Source organism: Cervus canadensis, chromosome 26, assembly GCF_019320065.1.
Source record: "Cervus canadensis isolate Bull #8, Minnesota chromosome 26, ASM1932006v1, whole genome shotgun sequence".
Classification (NCBI taxonomy): Eukaryota; Metazoa; Chordata; class Mammalia; order Artiodactyla; family Cervidae; genus Cervus; species Cervus canadensis.
In genome coordinates this window covers 41,970,098-41,992,962 of record NC_057411.1, presented here as the reverse complement: position 1 = coordinate 41,992,962, position 22,865 = coordinate 41,970,098, and positions in this window count along the sequence as shown.

The window sequence follows — 22,865 nt, the reverse complement described above, 5'->3', positions numbered from 1 at the left end:
GCTTCCTGATACACAAAGACATTTTAAAACTTATTAATTCTTCCTTTCACTTTGGATCTTTATAATAAATTAATGTAAGCAAAGAAAGTCACTCTACCTTGAACTATTTCTATGAGTAGCTTTCAAAAATTTAGGTCAACAATGAAAAAGTTTTTGTAGTGAAGGAACAGATTGTGGTCATGTTTACATGAATTTATGCATGTGGTACAATTTCATAGAATTATACACCAAAAATAAAACTTAAAAGCGTTCATGCAAAAACTTGCAAAATCTGAATAAGGTCTGCACTTGAGTTATTATTACTGTACCCATGCCAGTTTCCTAGTTTTGAAAAGGCACTATGATTTTTTTTTAATTATATTAACATTTGGGAGAAGCTGGATGAAAGTACCCAGGAATTCTGTATTATTTTTGAAACCTCTTGAGAGACAAACTATTTCAAAGGAAAAAGTTATGATAAAAGATTAAGGCCTGGACAATAGAAAAAGTAATTTCAGTAAAATAACTCAGTCTGGCAAGAAGTTGCTAGTCCATTTATTACAGTTAGAAGAGGGACTGCCAGCTATGGTTTCTAGAATGAGCACTCTTAGGGGCTCAGAGACTTTAGTGATGATGCTTGAAAGGCTTATTCTTATGTTGACACAGACAATTTCATAGAGGAGATTCTGTCATCCCCTGGAAAGGAAAATACAGAGGTGTAGGCACTTGGTACAAGTATGGTTTCAAGCACACAAGAAAAACATGAAAGTGACTGAGCTTTATTTGGACATTCAGTTTTCCAATGCTTGCATTCTTTAGTGGTTACAGTTTCCTAACCTGCTACGATAGATGGATCAAGTTTTTAAATAGAGTGAGTCTCCAACATACGAATGAGTTCAATTCCGAGAGCACATTCATGCATCCAATTTATTCGTAAGTCCAACAAAGTTAACCTAGGCACACAAGTAACACAATAAGCTATGTAGTACTGTACTATAATAGGTTTATAATGCTTTTCACACAAATAATACATAAAAAATGAATAAACACAAAAAATAAACATCTCTCATGTGTTTTGAACTTTCATTCGGTGTATGCACATTAAGCTTTCTTATGGGCTTTTTGAGAATAAACTCTTTTTGTTGTTGTTGTTTTTCAGTTGCTAAGTCATGTCCAAACCTGTGACTCCGTGGACTGCAGCATGTCAGGCTTCCCTGTTCTTCACTGTCTCCCAGAGTTTGCTCAAACTCATGTCCATTGAGTCAGTGATACCACCCAACTATCTCATCCTCAGTCATCCCCTTCTCCTCCTGCCTTCAATCTTTCCCAGCATCAGGGTCTTTTCCAATGGGTCAGCTCTTCACATCAGAGGATCAAAGTAATAGAGTATCAGCTTCAGCATCTGTCCTTCCAATGAATATTCAGGGTTGATTTCCTTTAGGATTGACTGGTTTGATCTCCTTGCTGTCCAAGGTATTCTCAAGAGTCTTCTCCAGCACCACAATTCAAAAACATCAGTTCTTCAGTGCTCAGCCTTCTTTATGGTCCAGCTCTCACATCAATATGTGACTACTGGAAAAACTATAGGTTTGGCTATATGGACCTTTGTCGGCAAAGTGATGTCTTTGCTTTTTAATATGCTGTCTAGGTTTGTCATAGTTTTTCTTCTAAGAAGCAATCGTCTTTTAATTTCATGGCTGCAATCATCGTCAATCCCTTTATCATTACATAATGCTGTTTATTTAAAGAAAGTAGCATTTACATACATCCACCACCGCACAATTGCACTCATCTCACACGCTAGTAAAGTAATGCTCAAAATTCTCCAAGCCAGGCTTCAGCAATATGTGAACTGTGAACTTCCAGATGTTCAAGCTGGTTTTAGAAAAGGCAGAGGAACCAGAGATCAAATTGCCAACATCCACTGGATCATCGGAAAAATAAGAGAGTTCCAGAAAAACATCTGCTTCTGCTTTATTGACTATGCCAAAGCCTTTGACTGTGTGGATCACAATAGATTGTGGAAAATTCTGAAAGAGATGGGAATACCAGACCACCTGACCCACCTCTTGAGAAACCTATATGCAGGTCAGGAAGTGACAGTTAGAACTGGACATGGACCAACAGACTGGTTCCAAATAGGAAAAGGAGTATGCCAAGGCTGTATATTGTCACCCTGATTATTTAACTTATATGCAGAGTACATCATGAGAAACGCTGGGCTGGAAGAAGCACAAGCTGGAATCAAGATTGTCAGAAGAAATATCAACAACCTTAGATATGCAGATGACACCACCCTTATGGCAGAAAGTGAAGAGGAACTAAAAAGTCTCTTAATGAAAGTGAAAGAGGAGAGTGAAAAAGTTGGCTTAAAGCTCAACATTCAGAAAACTAAGATCATGGCATCTGGTCCCATCACCTCATGGAAAATAGATGGGGAAATAGTGGAAGCAGTGTCAGACTTTATTTTGGGGGGCTCCAAAATCACTGCAGATGGTGATTGCAGCCATGAAATTAAAATATGCTTACTCCTTGGAAGGAAAGTTATGACTAACCTAGATAGCTTATTTAAAAGCAGAGGCATTACTTTGCCAACAAAGGTCCATCTAGTCAAGGCTATGGTTTTTCCAGTAGTCATGTATGGATGTGAGAGCTGGACTGTGAAGAAAGCTGAGCACCAAAAAATTGATGCTTTTGAACTGTGGTGTTGGAGAAGACTCTTGAGAGTCCCTTGGACTGCAAGGAGATTCAACCAGTCCATCCTAAAGGAGGTCAGTCCTGGGAGTTCATTGGAAGGACTGATGCTGAAGCTGAAACTCCAATACTTTGGCCACCTCATGCGAACAGTTGACTCATTGGAAAAGACCCTGATGCTGGGAGGGATTGGGGGCAGAAGGAGAAAGGGTTGACAGAGGATGAGATGGCTGGATGGCATTACCGACTCTATGGACATGAGTTTGAGTAAACTCCAGGAGTTAGTGATGGACAGGGAGGCCTGGCGTGCTGCGATTCATGGGGTCGCAAAGAGTCGGACACAACTGAACGACTGAACTGAACTGAACTGAACTACCATATGTAACATAGATAGCTAATGGGAAGCTGTCATATAACACAATAAGTCCAGTCCAGCACTTTTTGATGATCCAGAGAGGTAGGATGGTGGGGGGTAGTATGGGATGAAGCCTTAAGAAGGAGGGGATGTATATGGTGGTGGTGATTTAGTGGCTAAGTCATGACCAACTCTTGCAAACCCATAGACTGTAGCCAGCCAGGGATGGGATTTTCCAGGCAAAAATACTGGAGTGGGTTGCCATTTCCTTCTCCAGGGAATCTTCCTGAGCCAAGATCGAACCCCAGTCTCCCACATTGCAGGCGGATTCTTTACCAGCTGAGCTACCAGAGGAGGGGGGGATATATATACTTATGATAATTTATGTTATAATTATGGTTAATTCAACTTGTTGTTTGGCAGAAGCCAACACAATATTGTAAAGGGAACATTTTAAACCTCACAATACAGTGCCTTGAAAAGTACAGTAGTACAGTACAACAACTGGCATACAAGGGCTGGCATCCAGTGAACAAGCAAGAAGAATTATTTACTAAAGGAGGGAGAGGAGGCGGGAGACAGTAGAGCGAAGGATCTTTAGCAACAGGGGGCAGAGGGCAGGCTGCAATTTCACTCACGCCTGCTGCTGATGGAACAGGTTCTGGTTCCTGGCTGAATTCCTTCTATCTATCCTCTTTAAAAAACGAGCCAGAGATGTCTGGATAGTGGCTCTTTTCTTCTCATCGTAGATGGCATGATATCACTGATTTGCATCCTGCATGCCTGCTGCAACCTTTGTGCAGAGTCCTCTGTTCGGATGCTGCACCTCAAAAACTAGCACTAACTCCCCAGATAGAACCAAGTGACTGAACACATGTTCGCAGCTTGGAAAGTCGCAACTTGAAGGTCCATGTGTAGGGGACTTAGTGTATGTGAGGGTTGGTCTTGTCGATTTTTGTTATTTTTAAAAGTCTTCTCCAGTTTCCCCTCTTCCCTGTGGGTTCTTAATAATGTTCAGAAACCTCTCCAGAGCACGTTGTGAGGGGGTTCAGGCAGGACGGCATCTTTCTTTTGTAAACCTCGTCTTCCTACAGATACTTTGCCCCTATTTGACAAGGGAATGATTTTTCCAGGTTTTTTCTCCCATGGTTCAGGATCTAACAAGGGAAAACAATTATTGGGGGATATCCATGGGGAGTTGGTTTCCTCTCTTAATTCATTCCCTTGTGGTTCAGACAGTAAAGAATCTCACTGCAATGCAGGAGACCTGGGTTCAATCCCTGTGGTGGGAAGACCCCCTGGAGAAGGAAATGGCAATCCACTCCAGTATTCTTGCCTGGACAATTTCATGGACAGAGGTGCCTAGTGGGCTACAGTCCATGGGGTCACAAAAAGTCAACAGAACTGAGTGTCTAAGAGTTTTATTTTTTCACATGGGGAGCTGGTTTTCTCTGTTAATGCATAGTATAAGTAGAGGACCATCATAGTTCAACAAAAACTAAGGTGTGAGGGTTCTTAATAGCTCAAAAATTTGGAACAATCCACTTTGTATAGGAATCAAAATGCAGCACACACACATATACACAATCTCCGGTTTGAAGAGGGGAAGGAGTCAGGCAGCAACAGGAAGCCAGACAGTCAGGCTCAGTTTATGCTTCCTACATATGAGTGAAAGTTTCCCAGAACATCAACTAGCTCAAGAAAAGAGCCTTACTACAACATCCATCCCTAGGTGACAGAGGAGCAGTAAGGAGAAGACACAGATTTGAGACATCAAGGGGTCTCATCATATGTCCACTTGATTTTCACTTTGTAGCCCTGTTCCGTTGTTCTCCAGATTAGCATACTCCAAACCCTGCCCAGAGGACCACAGAAACATTAAAAGGTGGCCCTACCGTGTACTCAGATGTCTGCACATGAAAAGACATGAAAAGAGACTACACCAGCCAAAAGCCAGGTAATGAGATTGCCTCAGTTCTTAACACTTCAGTTTTTCCCAGGTTTGTTTTATTCATGAATATTACCTGACATTTCATGTCCCCATGCTATCTCTCCAAAACAAAATATTCTAATAATCAGAAAGAAAAAGTCAGAAACCCCAAGTTTCAGATGGACAACAGTTGCAAGTATGTATTTCATAAGTGAGAACATCCAAACAGCCAATAAACAATGACAACCTGGAGTTTTTTGGTTTTGTTTTTTAAAAATATGGGCTTAAATCATAATGAGAAACCCGCCTACCAAAATGGCTAAAATTTAAGAAATTGGCCATACCAAGTACTATGAGGCTGTAAACTGAAATTAATATAAACCTCTAGTGAACATTTTAATTGATGGAATCAATTTGGAGAACTGTTTCCAGCCATGTGTACTAAAACTAAAACTTGCCTACCCTATGATCCAGCAACTTCTATGAAAATGAGAGCTTGCAGTCAATAACATTCATAGCAACATCATTCAATAATATTTCACAGGCAGAAACAACTCAGATATCCAAGAAGAGTAAACTGTATAAATAAACGGTGATATAACTAAACAGTCCCACAATATGAGAAAATGCACATGCCGCGGCTATGTGCAACTTCTTGGCGGGCTCTCCTAAACATCACAGTAAGGAAAGAATGGCTGACACAAAAGAGAACCATCTGTGTGATTCTATTACATAGAGCTCAACAGCAAGCCACCCTGATCTATGCTGGTAACAATCAGGGTCATGGTTTTGATACTGACCAGGGTTCTTTTTGTTGTTGCTCAGTTGCTAAGTCGTGTCTGACTCTTTGTGACCCCACGGACTGTAGCACATCTGGGTTCTTGGTCTTCCCCAATCAGCAGAAATTGACTAGAGGCCAGACAAGAAATTCAGGCAAGCCTTTATCAGGGTCCTGGTTGCAGTATGGGGAAGTGAGAACAAGTAACATGCTCCTTTGCTTGCCCCCTCACTGAGAGAGGGTGAACTGGTTTCTGACATGGGATGAGGGTAGGAATATGTCCAGGGGGTCTGGGTGAGAGAGGCTTAGTTGGTTTGCTCACCCCTCTGCTGGTCCTGAGTGCAGGCGGCTTACTCAGTACCCTGCTTCTGCTCCTGGCTCTTCAGAAGTGGCAGTAGGGTTTTGTTTTGGGGTTTTTTTGGTGTTTTTGTATCTTTTGTCCAGAATTTGCCCCAACTGTATACCCACGCTGTTACTTTTTAGTCTCATAAGGTTTCTTTGCATTTTGGCCCTCAAGGAGAGGTGTGTCCAGGAGCAAATATCACAGCACTGCGACAGGGGAGCCCAGGTTCCAGCCGGTCTGTTTCCTCTTGGCAGGAGGGGCCCCTGGTGTGTGTGTGTGTGGTGGACAGTGTGATGGGGTCCCCCAAGCCCCCTCAGATCCCATTTATCATTTTGGTACAACCAGTTCCCCCTGTGGCTCTGCAGGCCTCTCATTGGACAGTGCCTGCGGGGTTCCTTAGACCACTGTCCGTGTGGAGCCTTTGACCCTAAGCCCAGAGGCTAGAAGGGCCTGGAGCCTGCGCTATCTGTTCCTGCAGAGGCCCCCCTGTCCCTGGGAGTAAGCAAGTTCCGCTCCCAGGACACACGTGGAGCAATGCTGAGGCCTCTCACCCCTGAGTTCTCCTCTTAGCTCAGATGGAAGCGACCTGGGGAGGAGGGCCTTTCACTCTCCCTTCCTCCCTTTCCCTCTTCTGTCTCCCATGGGAGCATTTCCTTAGTAATTCACTTGCAGACAATTTTTCCTCGTGGCGTCTCCTTCTGGGAAACCTAGCCTGAGTCAGAAGGCAATAGTCAGCTGTTGTTGAAAAAGCTGGTTGGACCAAAAGGATGCTGGTAATGGTGATATGTTCACTTTAGAATAGATTATCAGGGTGTGCAATTATTATTTTTAGTTTTCTCCATGTACATTACTTTTCAAAAAGAAAAGTTTTTTAAAAACCTAAACCCAATGACTAGAAAAATCCAGAATTGTGTCTTAGAATGTTTTCATGCAGTTACGTAGTGATTTAAGTTTAAGAATATTCATTATTTATATTTTCACAATAACAAATAAAAACCTGGTACATATTCAAAAAATTTTAAGCTGTAGTATATTAACATCTATACCACATTATTATAAAACATTTAAAATTATTTAATGAAATAAAAATGCCAATAAGTATTATTTTAACAGCAGATTACAAAGCAGTACATAAAATACAGTTCCTATTTGGAAAACTACAAATATGTATTTTTTAATGTGCATCAAGATATTAGTAGTACTTATCTTTCAATGGTAAGACTATGCTTATTTTTTTTCACTCTCTTCCAAAGTCTTCACCATATTTTCTCAATTTTCTATGATAAATATGTAGCTATTTTAATAAAAAATGTTTAAAAAAAAAAGTTTCTGCCAAGCAGTGTTCACATCATGAAAAATATAGTAGCCTTTAAAAATAGGTGGATATTCTCCACACCAATCAAGATGGCTACTATTCAAAAAAGAAGGAGTAAAAACCAAAAATAATGTATGAAACTGTTGGTGAGGATGTAGATAAATTGAAATCTTTGTGTACTGTGGATGGGAATGTAAAATGGTGCAGCCACTGTAGAAAACAATATGGCATTTCTTAAAAGTTGAAAACAGAACCACCATATGAACCAGCAATTTCTCTTCTGGGTATGTATCCAAAAGAATTGAAAATGGGGTCTCAAAGAGATATTGGTATACCGATGTACACAGAGGCACTATTCACAATAGCTAAAAGATAGAAGCCACCCATGTGTCCATAAGGACTAAAGGGTAAATAAAATGTGGTATACACATACACAGTTCAATGTGATTTAGCCTTAAAAAGGAATGAAATTCTGACACATATTATGACATAAATGGACTTCAAAGACAGTATGCTACGTGAAATAAGCCAGTCACAAGAGGACAAGTACTGTATGATTCCATTATAGGAAGAATCAAAGTAGCCAAATTCATAAAGACATGAAGTAGAATGGAGGTTATCAGGTACTAGCTGGGGAAGGACCGTGGGAGTTGTTTAATGGGTATAGAGTTGTGATTTTGCAAGAAGAGAAATTCTGGAGATTTTTTGCACAGTATTGTGAATAAACTTAAAAATGCAGAACTGTATACTTAAAATGATTAAGAGGATAAATTTTATGTTACATGTACTGTGTCACAATTTTTAAAAAATGACAATGCCATTTAAGGATGGGTGAGGTGGAACAATTCCAGGACTTTAATCCTATTCACTGCTCAGCAAATATTCACTCTGCTAATTAGCTCTGCATCATCATCAGTGGTTTACTTTATTCACAGTGCTTTATGCTTCGGACAAGTGTTATCCAGTAGTTGTTGTTCAGCCTCTCAATCACGTCCAACTGTTTGTGACCCTATGGACTGCAGCAAGCCAGGCTTCCCTGTTCTTCACCTTCTCCTGGAGCTTGCTCAAACTCATATCCACTGAGTCAGTGATGCCATCCAACCATCTTGTCTTCTGTCGTCCTCTTCTCCTCCTGCCTTCAATCTTTCCCAGCATCAGGGTCTTTTCCAATGAGTCAGCTCTTCTCATCACCTGGCCAAAGCAATGGAGTTTCAGTTTCAGCATCAGTCTTTCCAATGAATATTCAGGATTTATTTCCTTTAGGGCTGACAGGTTTGATCTCCTTGCAGTCCAAGGAGATCTTGTCCAATAAAATCTCCTGCAATGATGGGATTATTATATAACCAAGCTGTCCAAAGCAGTAGCCACCAGTAGTATGGCTGCTGAGCCTTTGAAATGTGCCTAGTGTGACTGAGGATCTGTGTTTTTTATCTAAATATCATGAATTAAATTTAAGTAGTTCCATGTAGCCCGAGGAGCCTTCTATATTAATACTCGTCTAGTTTCTTAGGTGGTGCAGTGGTAAAGAATCTGCCTGCCAATGCAGGAGACTTGGGTTTAATCCCTGGGTCAGAAAGATCCTCTGGAGAAGGAAATGGCAATCCTCTCCTGTACTCTTGCCTGGAAAATTCCATGGACATAGGAGTCTTGTATGCTACAGTTCATGAGGTCGCAAAGAGTTGGAAATGGCTGAGCATGCACACAGACTTTTTGTGTTAATCTTTCTCTACTGCTGGATGGACTTTGCCTGTGATAATTTTGCGAAAACAGAAGAAAAGCTCTCCACTCACAGCAGTTCTTATTTTTCTCTTCTGCCGGATTATAGTTATCCCAGTTGTTGGAACCACATCCCCTAAACAGAATGCTTTCTCTACCTTTCCCACATAAAGAACCGCCTCTGTGATCTTCCTTTTCATCTGCTCTGCTGGCAAACATTTGTCATTGTGAAATAGCTGATAAGCGCTTTGCTGAGTTTCTGATTGTTATCAGATTACGGAGTCCTGTAGGGGATCATTGGTGAAGCATAAGCCAAGACAGTGTGAGTAATTTGTGGGCAACTATAGCTGCTCAGGTATAATTAGCTGCTGCTGGGTGCCCTATCTTTACCTGGGAAAGTCAGGCATTCAGAGAGATGGCTGCCCTGATTGTGGAATAAACTCATACAGAAGGCAACAAAGCAATATTTTGAGGAAGGAAAGGATAAGCACTGAAATCAGATGGCTCTGGGCTTAATTCTTTTTATGGCAAATACAATCTATCATCTTGAACAAGTCCAAACTGCTCTGATACCACTGTATTTTGTATGCACAGGAGGAGGATAATAATACATTTTAGATGATTAAGCCTGGTGTACAGTGTTCAGTCAGTAAATGTCAACTGTTAAAAATGGCTAACTACGTCCTTGCTCTTCTTTCCATTACCTCATCTTTATCTCTTTATCCACTAGACTGGAACAGAAATAAAATGTTTATAACCCCACCTGCCTCTTAAATAAAGTGTCTGTGAACTTGGCCCTCCATTTTGCTTGGAAAAATAACATGTTGCGGGGATAATTCACTAACTGATTTATTTAGTTGGAAGAAAGTTTCAGTTCTTATTTGCTGTTTTGTTCTGCCATCTTGCTATGGTGGTGGTTTGGGGATGGAAGCTAATGAAAGAGGTAAAAGACGAGCCAGAAAAGCTGGACCTGCTTGGAGCAATACTGAGGTAGGGACAGGGGACATGCCACCCTGGTACATGCCACCCTGGTAGGCCAAGAAATTACTTTGAAGACTAGAAATATCCTTATGAGTTCTGAAGCCATACGCTGCCAAGCATGTGATGCAAGTTCCCTGGTTTGACACTCCCATAAACTCTTTATAGAACTTACTTTGCTTATTAGAGCTTTTTGCATAAATGGATGCTTGTTAGGAAACTCAATGAGAAGCTCAATTCTGCTGCTATATAAATGAGGAACTAAAACAGAGAGAGTAGACAGCATACATCTGGCTTGCCCATTCATCCACTTATTCATCTAGACTTTTAATCAACTGGAATGTATTGAAATTGCTTTCCTGAGTATCTCTCCATGTGAAATACCACCAAGCCCAAGGAAAGGGTTATAGTCTTTGTCCTAAAAGATTTTATGGTATAAGAAAAGGGACAAGTACCATAACAAGAGACCTGGAAGAGATGCTGAAGAATTTTCAAAACATCTGCTTCATTTCCCTGATACAGAACAAGAAGCTTCAAGACTCAGAGGCTCAGAAAGACCAAGAGAGTGTCTCTAAATGTTAAATCCTTGGCTCAAAGCTGTAATTTTTGTAATGATAATCTGCCTGTTACGTTGAGAAAGCCATCTCTGATATCAGAGGAAGGAGAGTTGGATCCTTCATAATCATAACAACCAAGTCCAATAACAAGGTGTTCCTTGGGCTGGACTAGAGCAGACACTATACTTGATTCACAACAAGTCTTTACTTAATGCTTAGTATCGAAATCAACTAAAAGTATGAGTTTTTTGCTTCATTTGCTATTATTTTCTCCCATTCTGAGGGCTGTCTTTTCACCTTGCTTATAGTTTCCTTTGTTGTGCAAAAGCTTTTAAGTTTCATTAGGTCCCATTTGTTTATTTTTGCTTTTATCTCCAATATTCTGGGAGGTGGGTCATAGAGGATCCTGCTGTGATTTATGTTGGAGAGTGTTTTGCCTATGTTCTCCTCTAGGAGTTTAATAGTTTCTGGTCTTGCATTTAGATCTTTAATCCATTTTGAGTTTATTTTTGTGTATGGTGTTAGAAAGTGTTCTAGTTTCATTCTTTTACAAGTGGTTGACCATAGCAAACGCAGCAACAGACAAAGGATTAACCTCAAAAATATACAAGCAACTCCTGCAGCTCAATTCCAGAAAAATAAATGACCCAATCAAAAAATGGGCCAAAGAACTAAACAGACATTTCTCCAAAGAAGACATACAGATGTCTAACAAACACATGAAATGATGCTCAACATCACTCATTATCAGAGAAATGCAAATCAAAACCACAATGAGGTACCATTACACGCCAGTCAGGATGGCTGCTATCCAAAAGTCTACAAGCAATAAATGCTGGAGAGGGTGTGGAGAAAAGGGAACCCTCTTACACTGTTGGTGGGAATGCAAACTAGTACAGCCACTATGGAGAACAATGTGGAGATTCCTTAAAAAACTGGAAATAGAACTGCCATATGACCCAGCAATCCCACTCCTGGGCATACACACTGAGGAAACCAGATCTGAAAGAGACACGTGCACCCCAATGTTCATCGCAGCACTGTCTATAATAGCCAGGACATGGAAGCAACCTAGATGCCCATCAGCAGATGAATGGATAAGGAAGCTGTGGTATATATACACCACGGAATATTACTCAGCCATTGAATCAGTTCTAATGAGATGGATGAAACTGGAGCCCATTATACAGAGTGAAGTAAGCCAGAAAGATAAAGACCATTACAGTATACTAACACATACGTATGGAATTTAGAAAGATGGTAATGATAACCCTATATGCAAAACAGAAAAAGAGACACAGACTTTTGGACTCTGTGGGAGAAGGCGAGGGTGGGATGTTTCGAGAGAACAGCATCGAAACATGTATATTATCTAGGGTGAAATAGATCACCAGCCCAGGCTGGATGCATGAGAAAAGTGCTCGGGCCTGGTGCACTGGGAAGACCCAGAGGAATCGGGTGGAGATGGAGGTGGGAGGGGGGATCGGGATGGGGAATACATGTAAATCCATGGCTGATTCATGTCAATGTATGACAAAAACCACTACAATATTGTAAAGTAATTAGCCTCCAACGAATAAAAACAAATGAAAAAAAAAAAAAAGTACGAGTTTTAAGCTAAAACTTCATTTTCCAGCTTCCCCTGTCAGTTTTGTCTGGAGAGGGTGAGCTGCAAATAGAATTGTCATTGCAATTCCAGAAAATCCCACTAAAGGAATGCAGTGGGCCCTTCAGTTTCTTTCTCCAGTTTGATCAGAGCCCTCTGTATAACCAGCTAAATCAACTCAAAGATTTCCCTCCCATGCACATGTTTCTTCCTTTGTTTTAATTTTCTATGCCACATAATCTCTTTTCCACTTTGGAGTCCTCTTCATCCTTGATGTCCCATCACACGAACAAGCCCTATCTCCTTCAAAAGTCTTTGTCTGACAACACCAACCTTCAGGAAGGGCTCTTCTCTATAAACACATGTGTGTGTGTGTGTTAAGTCACTTCAGTTGTGTCCGACTCTTTGCAACCCTATGGACTGTAGCCCACCAGGCTCTTCTGTCCATGGGATTCTCCAGACAAGAATACTGGAGTGGGTTGCCATACCCTCCCCCAGGGGATCTTCCCAACCCAGGGATTGAAGCTGTATCTCTTAAGTCATCTGCATTCGCAGGAAGGTTCTTTACCACAAGTGCCACCTGAGAAGCCCATAAACATGTACAGCACTTGCTAAGTGTATCATCTATGTCTAGGTAAAGGCCTGGAGCCCATTCACCTGGATATTTTAAAGCCCACAGCTGCCCCTTAGGATCCTCCGAAGAACTATAGCCCTCAGCAAAGCACAGTCTGTGTGTGTGTGTGTGTGTGTGTGTGTGTGTGTGTAGTGGTGAGATAGAGGAGAACAGACAGAAAAAAATATGCATTAGTGTGGATAATAGAAAGTGACCAGAGAAACACTGTGTGTTCATGCTGAGTTCCTCAGTCATGCCCAACTCTTTGTGACCACATGGACTGTAGCCCACCAGGCTCCTCTGTCTGTGTGATTTTCCAGGCAAGAATACTGGAGTGGGTTGCCATTTTCTCTTCCTGATCAAACCCACATCTCCTGCATTGCAGGCAGATTCTTTACCACTGAGCATCCTTGGAAGCACTGTAAAGCCAATCAAAATCATTCATTTATAGGGAAACATTTACCTGGTGACTAAAGGTACAAAAGTATATGTGTTCTGTGAACCACTAGCTACTCTGTGAAGACCAAAGAAAGAAAATACAAATATAAGCCTATCAACTTTTATCCAAAGCCTGAACTAAACTTCTGTGGGAAACTAAGATTATTGGATACACATATATAAAATTAGCATGAGTCAAAGACTTTATCTAATACATTATTTAATGAAGGAACTGGAAAAAATCACAATCTGTTTAGATGAAAAGTCAAAGAACCACAAATGTACATGGAGTAAAAAATATTAACATGAATTTTCCCAAAAAAATGTTCTTTACATAGGGCATAATCAACTTCATTGCACTGGACACAAGTAATTAGCTTTTATTTAGGTAAAATTATTTGTGTTGCTCTCAGTTTTCTACAAACTACCTTCTATTTTCAGAATTACAAAGAAACCTAATCAAAAACAGAAGATTACAACGTGATTTTGTTTGTTTGCTTTGTTCAGTCACTAAGTTGTGTCCGATTCTTTGTGACCCCCATGGACTACAGGACACCAGGCTTCCCTGTCCTTCACTATCTCCCTGAGTTTGCTTAAATTCACGTTCATTTTGTTGATGATGCTATCTAACCATCTTATCTACTGTCACCCTCATTTCCTTTGGCCTTCAATCTTTCCCAGCATCTGTATCTTTTCCAATGAGTCAGTTCTTCGCATCAGGGGGCCAAAATATTGGGAGTTTCTGCTTCAGCATCAGTCCTTTCAGTGACTATTCATGGTTGATTTCCATTAGGATTGACTGGTTTGATCTTCTTGCAGTCCAAGGAACTCTGAAGAGTCTTCTCCAGCACAATTCAAAAGCATCAATTCTTTCATGCCCAGCCTTCTTTACAGTACAACTTTCATATCTGTACACAACCCAATAGAATCAGATAATGCCTAGATGACCCATCATTTCATGGTAAGGATATTCACTATCTCTTTAGCTCATTCTAAAGAATTAAATTTCTGACTTCACTACTTATCTTCCCAACACACTTCAAACCTTCTCTCAGTCATTTCTAGCTGCTGTTTGTCCAAAACATCTCCTCAAACAAGTATTGCTTTCTTGCCTCCCAGGACTTATGCATGCTGTTCCCTGCCCTTGACACTCTTTCCTCTCCCCTGGTCTATCTTCCTCTACCTAATTCTCCTACTCATCCCTTTCCTTCCTAGTGTCATTTCCAAATTCTCTTCCTCAGGAAAGCCTACTCGATCTCCTGAATGAGAGGCTCTCCCCACCACCACTGCATTCCTAACACTGTCTAATGCTAGATGCTTGCTTGTTTTATCTCTGCATGCTTAATGTACACAGAAGCAAGGTCTCAATTTATTGCCTGGTTGAGTAAAATAAGAAAAGAGAACAAACCAAAAAAATTAAGACACGAATGAAGTAAGCTTTCACGTTCTCATGTTTAATCAGGGAGAGGATACCTGCTCTGCCTGCTCTAAATATCAGGATAGAGTAACTACCCTGATGGTTAAGAATTCAGGCAAAGAAAAATATGACCCAGCAATCCCACTTCTGGGCATACACACTGAGGAAACCAGATCTGAAAGAGACACGTGCACCCCGATGTTCATCGCAGCACTGTTTATAATAGCCAGGACATGGAAGCAACCTAGATGCCCATCAGCAGATGAATGGATAAGGAAGCTGTGGTACATATACACCATGGAATATTACTCAGCCATTAAAAAGAATTCATTTGAATCAGTTCTAATGAGATGGATGAAACTGGAGCCCATTATACAGAGTGAAGTAAGCCAGAAAGATAAAGACCAATACAGTATACTAACGCATATATACGGAATTTAGAAAGATGGTAATGATAACCCTATATACAAAACAGAAAAAGAGACACAGATGTACTGAACAGACTTTTGGACTCTGTGGGAGAAGGCGAGGGTGGGATGTTTCGAGAGAACAGAATCGAAACATGTATATTATCAAGGGTGAAACAGATCACCAGCCCAGGTTGGATGCATGAGACAAGTGCTCGGGCCTGGTGCACTGGGAAGACCCAGAGGGATCGGGTGGAGAGGGAGGTGGGAGGGGGGATCGGGATGGGGAATACATGTAAATCCATGGCTGATTCATGTCAATGTATGATAAAAACCACTACAATATTGTAAAGTAATTAGCCTCCAACTAATAAAAAAAATGGAAAAAAAAAAAAAAAAGAATTCAGGCAAGGAACGACACCAGGCTCACATTTTCCTATGAATGAACGATTTTGATTGGCTTTACAGTGCTTCTAAGGTGGCTCAGTGGTAAAGAATCTGCCTGCAATGCAAGAGAGGTGAGCTTGATCCCTGCGTCAGGAAGGTCCCCTGGAAGAGAAAATGGCAACCCACTCCAGTGCAGGGGACACGGGTTTGATCCCTGGTCAGAGAACTGAGATCCCACACGCCATGGGGCAACTAACACTTTGCGCCACAACAAAAGATCCTGCATTCTGTAACTAAAAATAAATAAATGTTTAAAAATATCAGGATAAACATGAAGTGAGGCCTATAGACAATGACAAATGAGCCTGGCAAATAAAAGGCTTTTGTTTTGTTTCTCACTGTAAAAAAATTTCTTTAGCAATTTCCATCTATGACAGCCTTCTAGCTCATGATATAAGGTTCCAAACAGTCGGTGATAACAATCATGACAGAAAGAATATTTAGAAGTTGCTTTAAAACAAAATTGATCCACAGGAAAAAATGGACATTTCAGGGAGCATTAGAAAAAGTAAAAGCTAAATAAAAAACACAAACATGAGGTCGGGCTATATTTGTGAGCAAGGCTGTCAGTTAATTAGGTAAATATTTATTTCCTATTTAGTAATCTTATGGATTATTTAGGGAGGAGCTTGATAATGAGTTGTTTATTATGATCTAAAAACACATACAAAATGCAGTCACCTAATTAAGGAAGAATAAATAATAGCCCATCATCAGAGCCTCCCATCTACCTGAACCCCAGTCCCACATCCAGCCTTGCCTGTGACACTTGAAAGCTATCAATTTACTGCGTGAACCATATGACGCTCATACAGAAGTCAGAGCTACTGACTCTTTAAAGTGTACTAATTATCCCACAATTTTGAAAGTGAGAACATAAGGAAGCTGTTTTCCTTGTGTTTCTGATTCAAAGACAAAAGACATGAAACTGAACAAGGGTTTTCTATATTCTATGTTGCTTGCAAATACTACTCAAAGTTCACCAAATTCACAAAATAAAAAATGCCTAATCTCCTCCTGGTCAAAGGCTGTCTGGAATTCAAGTCCTTTTCTCAAGCCTTTTTATTTCAAGTGTCTTTTCTCCCTCTGAGCTGTGGCTGCTCCTACCAAAATGGGTACAGCTAAATTAAAAATGAACTCTTCTAACCGTTCAATTAGTTGTTGAGTCAACACAATGTGAGCAGCTGGTAAGATGCTTTAATTTGTCTTCCCAAATCCAACAGATGCATTGGTGCTCTCAGGACAAGCAGCTAATGACACAGAGCCTTTCTTCAGAGGACATGGCAGTAAGAATCCCAGCCAGGGAACAGAAGACTTTGAAGGATGAGGAGAGACCGTATCAGACCAGAGGGCTCATCCTTATTTTATCCCTCTAGCAGAACTCAGTCTCTGGCTTCCAGATGGAAACAGCTTAGGATCTGGGGCTGAAGTCAGCTCTATTAAATAAGGCTGTCATTCGTAGAAGCACCTAAATCTAAGACTAACATTGAGTTACTTTGAAAACTGAACCATTCATATGATTCAGCAACCTCACTCTTGGGTATAAATCTGGAAAAAATAAAAACTCTAATTTGAAAAGTTAGTATATCCCACTTCTGGGCATATATCCAGATAAAACTATAATTCAAAAAGTTAGTGTCCATAGCAACACTATTTACAATGATGAAGACATGAAAACAATCCAAGTGCACATCAACAGATGTTTGGCTTCAGAAAACATGTTTTTACATGTGGCTTCCCTGGAAACTCAGATGGTAAATAATCCACCTGCAATACAGGGACCCAGGTTTGATCCCTGGGTCAGGAAGATCCCCTAGAGAAGGGAATGGCTACCCACTCCAGTACTCTTGCCTGGAGAATTCCATGGACAGAGGACCCTGACAGGCTATAGTCCAAGGGCTTGCAAAGAGTCAGACATGACTGAAAGACTTTCACTTACTCACTCACTCATACATATATATGTGTATGTGTGTGTATACACACATATATATAATGGAATATTACTCAATCATAAAAAATGAATGGAATCTTGCCATTTGTAGCAATGTGAGTGGACCTAGAGAATATTATGCTTAGTGAAGTAAGTTAGAACAAAGGCAAATATCATATGACATCATTTATATGTGTAAAATAAAATATGATGAAAATGAACTTATTTATAACACAGAAACATACTCATACACATAGAAAACAAACTGACAGTTATCAAAGGGGATAGTGGTGGGGATGGGGGGAGGGAGAAAAGTTAGGGGTTTAGGATTAGTGGATGCATATACTACATATATACTACATTTTTTATAGTGTATTTTATATACTACATATAAAATAGATAAACAACGAACTCCTATTGTACAGTATAAGAAATTATATTAATACCTTATAATAGACCCTAATGAAAAAGAATATGAAGAAGAATATATATATATACAGGTATAGATAGACAGATGATGATATGGCCAAATATATACATATATACATATAGGTGTCCTGCAGGAGGGCATGGCAATCCCTCCAGTATCCTGGCCTGGAGAACACCATGGACAGAGGAGCCTTGTGGGCTATAGTCCATAGGATGGAAAGAGTCAGACAATACTGAAGCGACTTAGCATAGCATAGCATGTGTGTGTGTGTGTGTGTGTGTGTGTGCATGTGTGTGTGTGTGTGTGTGTGTGTGTATATACATATGACCACTTGGTTGTACATCTAAAACTAACACAATTTTTTCAACCAACTATACTTCAATAAATGAACAAGCAAACAAAAACTGAGCAAGGCTATAGGAGCATAGAATTGAGATTATTCAGAAATGTGCTTAGTCATTTGGTTGTATCTGACTCTTTGCAACCCCATGGAATATAGCCCACCAGGCTCCTCTGTCCATGGGGATTCTCCAGGCAAGAATGCTGGAGTGGGTTGCCATGCCCTCTTTCAGGGGATCTTCCCAACCCAGGGATCGAACCCAGGTCTCCCACATTGCAGGTGGATTCTTTACTATAAGAGCCTCTTGATGAAAGTGAAAGAGGAGAGTGAAAAAGTTGGCTTAAAGCTCAACATTCAAAAAACTAAGATCATGGCATCTGGTGCCATCACTTCATAGCAAATAGATGGGGAAACAGTGGAAACAGTGACAGACTTTATTTTGGGGGCTCCAAAGTCACTGCAGATAGTGACTGCAGCCATGAAATTAAAAGACACTTGCTCCTTGGAAGAAAAGCTCTCACCTACCTAGACAGCATTACTTTGCCAACAAAGATCTGTCTAGTCAAAGCTATGGTTTTTCCAGTAGTCATGTATGGATGTAAGAGTTGGACTATAAAGAAAGCTGAGTGCCAAAGAACTGATGCTTTTTAACCGTGGTATTGGAGAAGACTCCTGAGAGTCTCTTGGATTCTCAAGGAGATCCAACCAGTCCTTCTTAATGGAAATCAGTCCTGTATATTCATTGGAAGGACTGATGTTGAAGCTGAAATTCCAGTACTCTGGCCACCTGATGCAGAGAGATGACTCATTTGAAAAGACCCTGATGCTGGGAAAGATTGAAGGCAGGAGGAGAAGGGGACAACAGAGGATGAAATGGTTGGATGGCATCATTGATTCAATGGGCATGAGTTTGAGTAAACTCTGGGAGTTGGTGATGGACAGAGAGGCCTGGTGTACTGCAGTCCATGGGGCCACAAAGAGTCTGACATGACTGAGTGACTGAACTGAACTGAGATGTTTAGGTATTAACTATTACATTATTAACAGAAATTTTATTCTTTTGTCTTTATGTATGAACTTTGTCCTCACTAGCATACAAGTGAGGCAAAAATGAGAGCTTGTGCCAGACAGAATGCAGAGAGAAGGAACAAGGCAATATGTGAGCTTTGTCATGCAAAAACAGGATTGGGCACTAAAGTGAAGGCCCTGCAAGCCAGGTAAGGGTCTTGAGAGTAAGTTTCCAAATCTTTATTTCTTCTCCTCTGGTCTATGAACAAGCACGTCTATAGGATCCATTGTCATAGTGTTCTCCAACAATGTAAAGAGAGATCCTTTCACCTATAGCAGCAAGGGAGGGAAGCCAGTCATTTCACGAGAAACGAAAAGATGTGAGTACAGTGTACAGTTGAATTGTGTCCCCACAAAAGATAAGCTGAGGTTCTCACCTCCAGTGATGATATGTGAGATGGCTTTATGTTGAAATAGTCTCTACAGATTAGTCCAGTTAAGATGGTGTCATAATCCCGTATGACTGCGTCTTTATAAATAAACTGCTGTATGAAGACACAAACATGGAAGAAAGCCATGTGAAGACACACAGACACAGGGGGGACGCCACGTGACAGTGGAAGCAGAGACTAATGTGACTTATCTACAAGCCAAAGAGTGCTCACCAACAGCAAAAGCTAAAAGAGGCAAGCAAGGAGTCTCCCAGAGGGAGGACAGCTCTGATGACACCTTGATTTTGGAGTTTGGACCTCCAGAACTATGAGACAATTCCTCTCTGCTGCTTCGAGCAACCCTATTTATGGTAATTTTTTAGCAGAGCCCTAGGAAATTAACACAAGTACTATGGATGACAAAAAAAAAAAAAAGGATGAAAGGAAGAAAGCAAGAGATGAACATCTGCATCCTTATTTCCCACTCTGGGCTTCTGCCTGAAGGATGTGGGGAAATCAGGTAACCAGGGTAGGAGTAGAGGGCCTCTCACCAAACTTCTCTGAGAACTTGGAAAGAGGCTCCCTCAAAAGTCATGGGGTTCTCCAGGCAAGAATACTGGAGTGGGTTGCCACTTCCTTCTCCAGTGGCCCACATTTTATCAGAGCTCTTCACTATGACCTGTCTTGGATGGCCCTGCACAACATGGCTCATAACTTCACTGAGCTGCTTATGCAAGCCCTTTTGCCACAACAAGGCTGTGTTCCAATTGATGCTTTTGAACTGTGGTGCTGGAGAAGACCTTTGAGAGTCCCTTGGACTGCAAGGACATCAAACCAGTCAATCCTAAAGGAAATCAACCCTGAATATTCATTGGATGGACTGATGCTGTAGCTGAAGTTCCAGTTTTTAGCCACCTTCGGTAAAGTCCAAGATCAAGATGTCAGCAAAGTAGTGCTCCCTCCAGAGACTCCATCATTGTTTCTTTTAGCTTCTGGTGTTGGTGAGCCAACTTATTGGGAAAGACCCTGATGCTGGGAAAGATGTAACTCAAAAGAAGAAGTGGGAGGCAGAAGATGAGATGGTTAAATAGTACCACCGGCTCAATGGACATGAATTTGAGCAAACTCCAGGAGACCGTGAAGGAGAGAGGAGCCTAGAGTGCTGTAGTCCATGGGGTTGCAAAGAGTCAGGCCCGACTTACTGACTGAACAACAATACCTAACAGGTGCCCTGTAACAGAGGCTTCACAGATGATGCATTGGGAAAGAATCTGCCTGCCAATGCAGGAGATGTAGGAGACTCAGGTTGGAAGAGGCCTGGCAAGGGAAACCTGGTGGTACAGTGTGTCTGATGGGGGAGCCCAAGAGACTTAGCTTTCCCAAGGCTCCTGTTGGTGTCTCTGTGTCATTCTTGAGGTCCAGAAAATGCTGGAAGCAATAGTACTTTATGTTAGAATCCCACATTTGTGGTCTTGTTTATATCCTCTTCCCAGTCTTATAGATTTGTTTTGAATGAGTTGGGAATTCAACATCTGATTTTCCAGTGAGATAACAATTTACTAGTTGGTTAAACAATGATTGCTTTTTATCATGACAACATTGTAATTGACAGAAGCAGGTACATAAACTGCAGTTGTGGCATCAAGCCCTGGTGACTGAATAGTCATATCCTTAACAAATCTCGGTATGCCGATTGCAAACAGTGATTAAACAATGATTGCTTTTTCTGGCATACCAATTTTTGTTAACAATATGACTATTTGTTCAGTCACCCAGGCTTGATACCACAAATGCAGTTTATCTACCCGTCTCTGTCAATTACAGTGTTGTCACGATAGTCCCTCAATGTGTTAAATACCCTATCAAACCTTCTGAGATCAGCTTCTTACCTGCTTTATTTATTCAAGAAATAAATAAAACTAATGCTTAGTAAGCAACAGTCATCTTTCTAGGTATTTGAGGTTTAATAATGAGTGCAATGGAAATGATATCACCTTCCATATAGCTTTTACAGTCTATTAACAAAACTATAAATAAGTGAGTTTCCAGCTAAATTTCTATCTGAAACTGTCATAAATGCTGTGAAAAGAAACTGAAGGATTCTGTGAGAGATTGAAATAGGGCAACTGACCTAGTCTGGGCAGTAGTCAGGAAAACCTTGCCTAAGGAAGTGACATTTGATACCAGATCCTGTGAGAGAGCAGGAGTTACCTGGGTGTAGGTAGGTGGTAAGAGAGTGGGAGCTCATGGTAGAAAGCTTATGTAACTGAACTTACTTACAAAAGCAAAACATACCCACAGACCCTGAATACAAACTTATGGTTACTGAAGGGGAAATGTAGGGGAGGGGATGAATTAGGAGTTTGAGATTAACATATACACACTATTTACATAGGAAATCAGTAAGGACCAACTGTATAGCACAGGGAACCCTTCTCAGTATTCAGTAATAACCTACATAGGAAAATAATCTGAAAAAAGAAGGGATATATTTGTATGTATAACTGAGTTGCTTACTGTAAATCTGAAACTAACACAACATTTTTAATCGACTATAATCCAATATAAGATAAAAATTAAATTTAAAAAAAAAGAAAAAATAGTTTTTTTTTAATTTAAAAAAGGAGCTTGTATAAAGCCTGAAGGAAGAATGAGCAAGGGAGGAACCTGAAAACAGACAATGGGATATCAGTGGAGAAAGCTATAAGAGTGACAGAAAATGATTCTAGAAGGTCCACCGGTTGGTTCCATCTGGAGGACCACAGCCTCCAATCACCTGACTCTGCTGTGAAGAGATGGGAAGGGTCAGCACTGGAGACGATCTTGTCTCCATTCAGTGGTCCTCAGCTTGGCTGTGTGTGGGCATCACCCGAGGCACTGTTTGACATCCTGGTGCTGAGTCTTAACCCAGAGTCCCATGCAATTCATTTGGTTACACTCTGGACATTTCAGTTTGTAAACTTTCTTGAAGTGATTCTAATAATCAATCAAGACTGAAAACCACCATGATACCTGGATGGTTAGCTACATGATGGCAAGGCTCTTCTTTTTTCCTATCTGTTAACATCCCTTACCCCTGCCCCCATATTTAGAATAGTATCTGATGTAATGCTTGATTAAGAAAGGAATGGAAGGAGGGAAGGAGACAAGGAA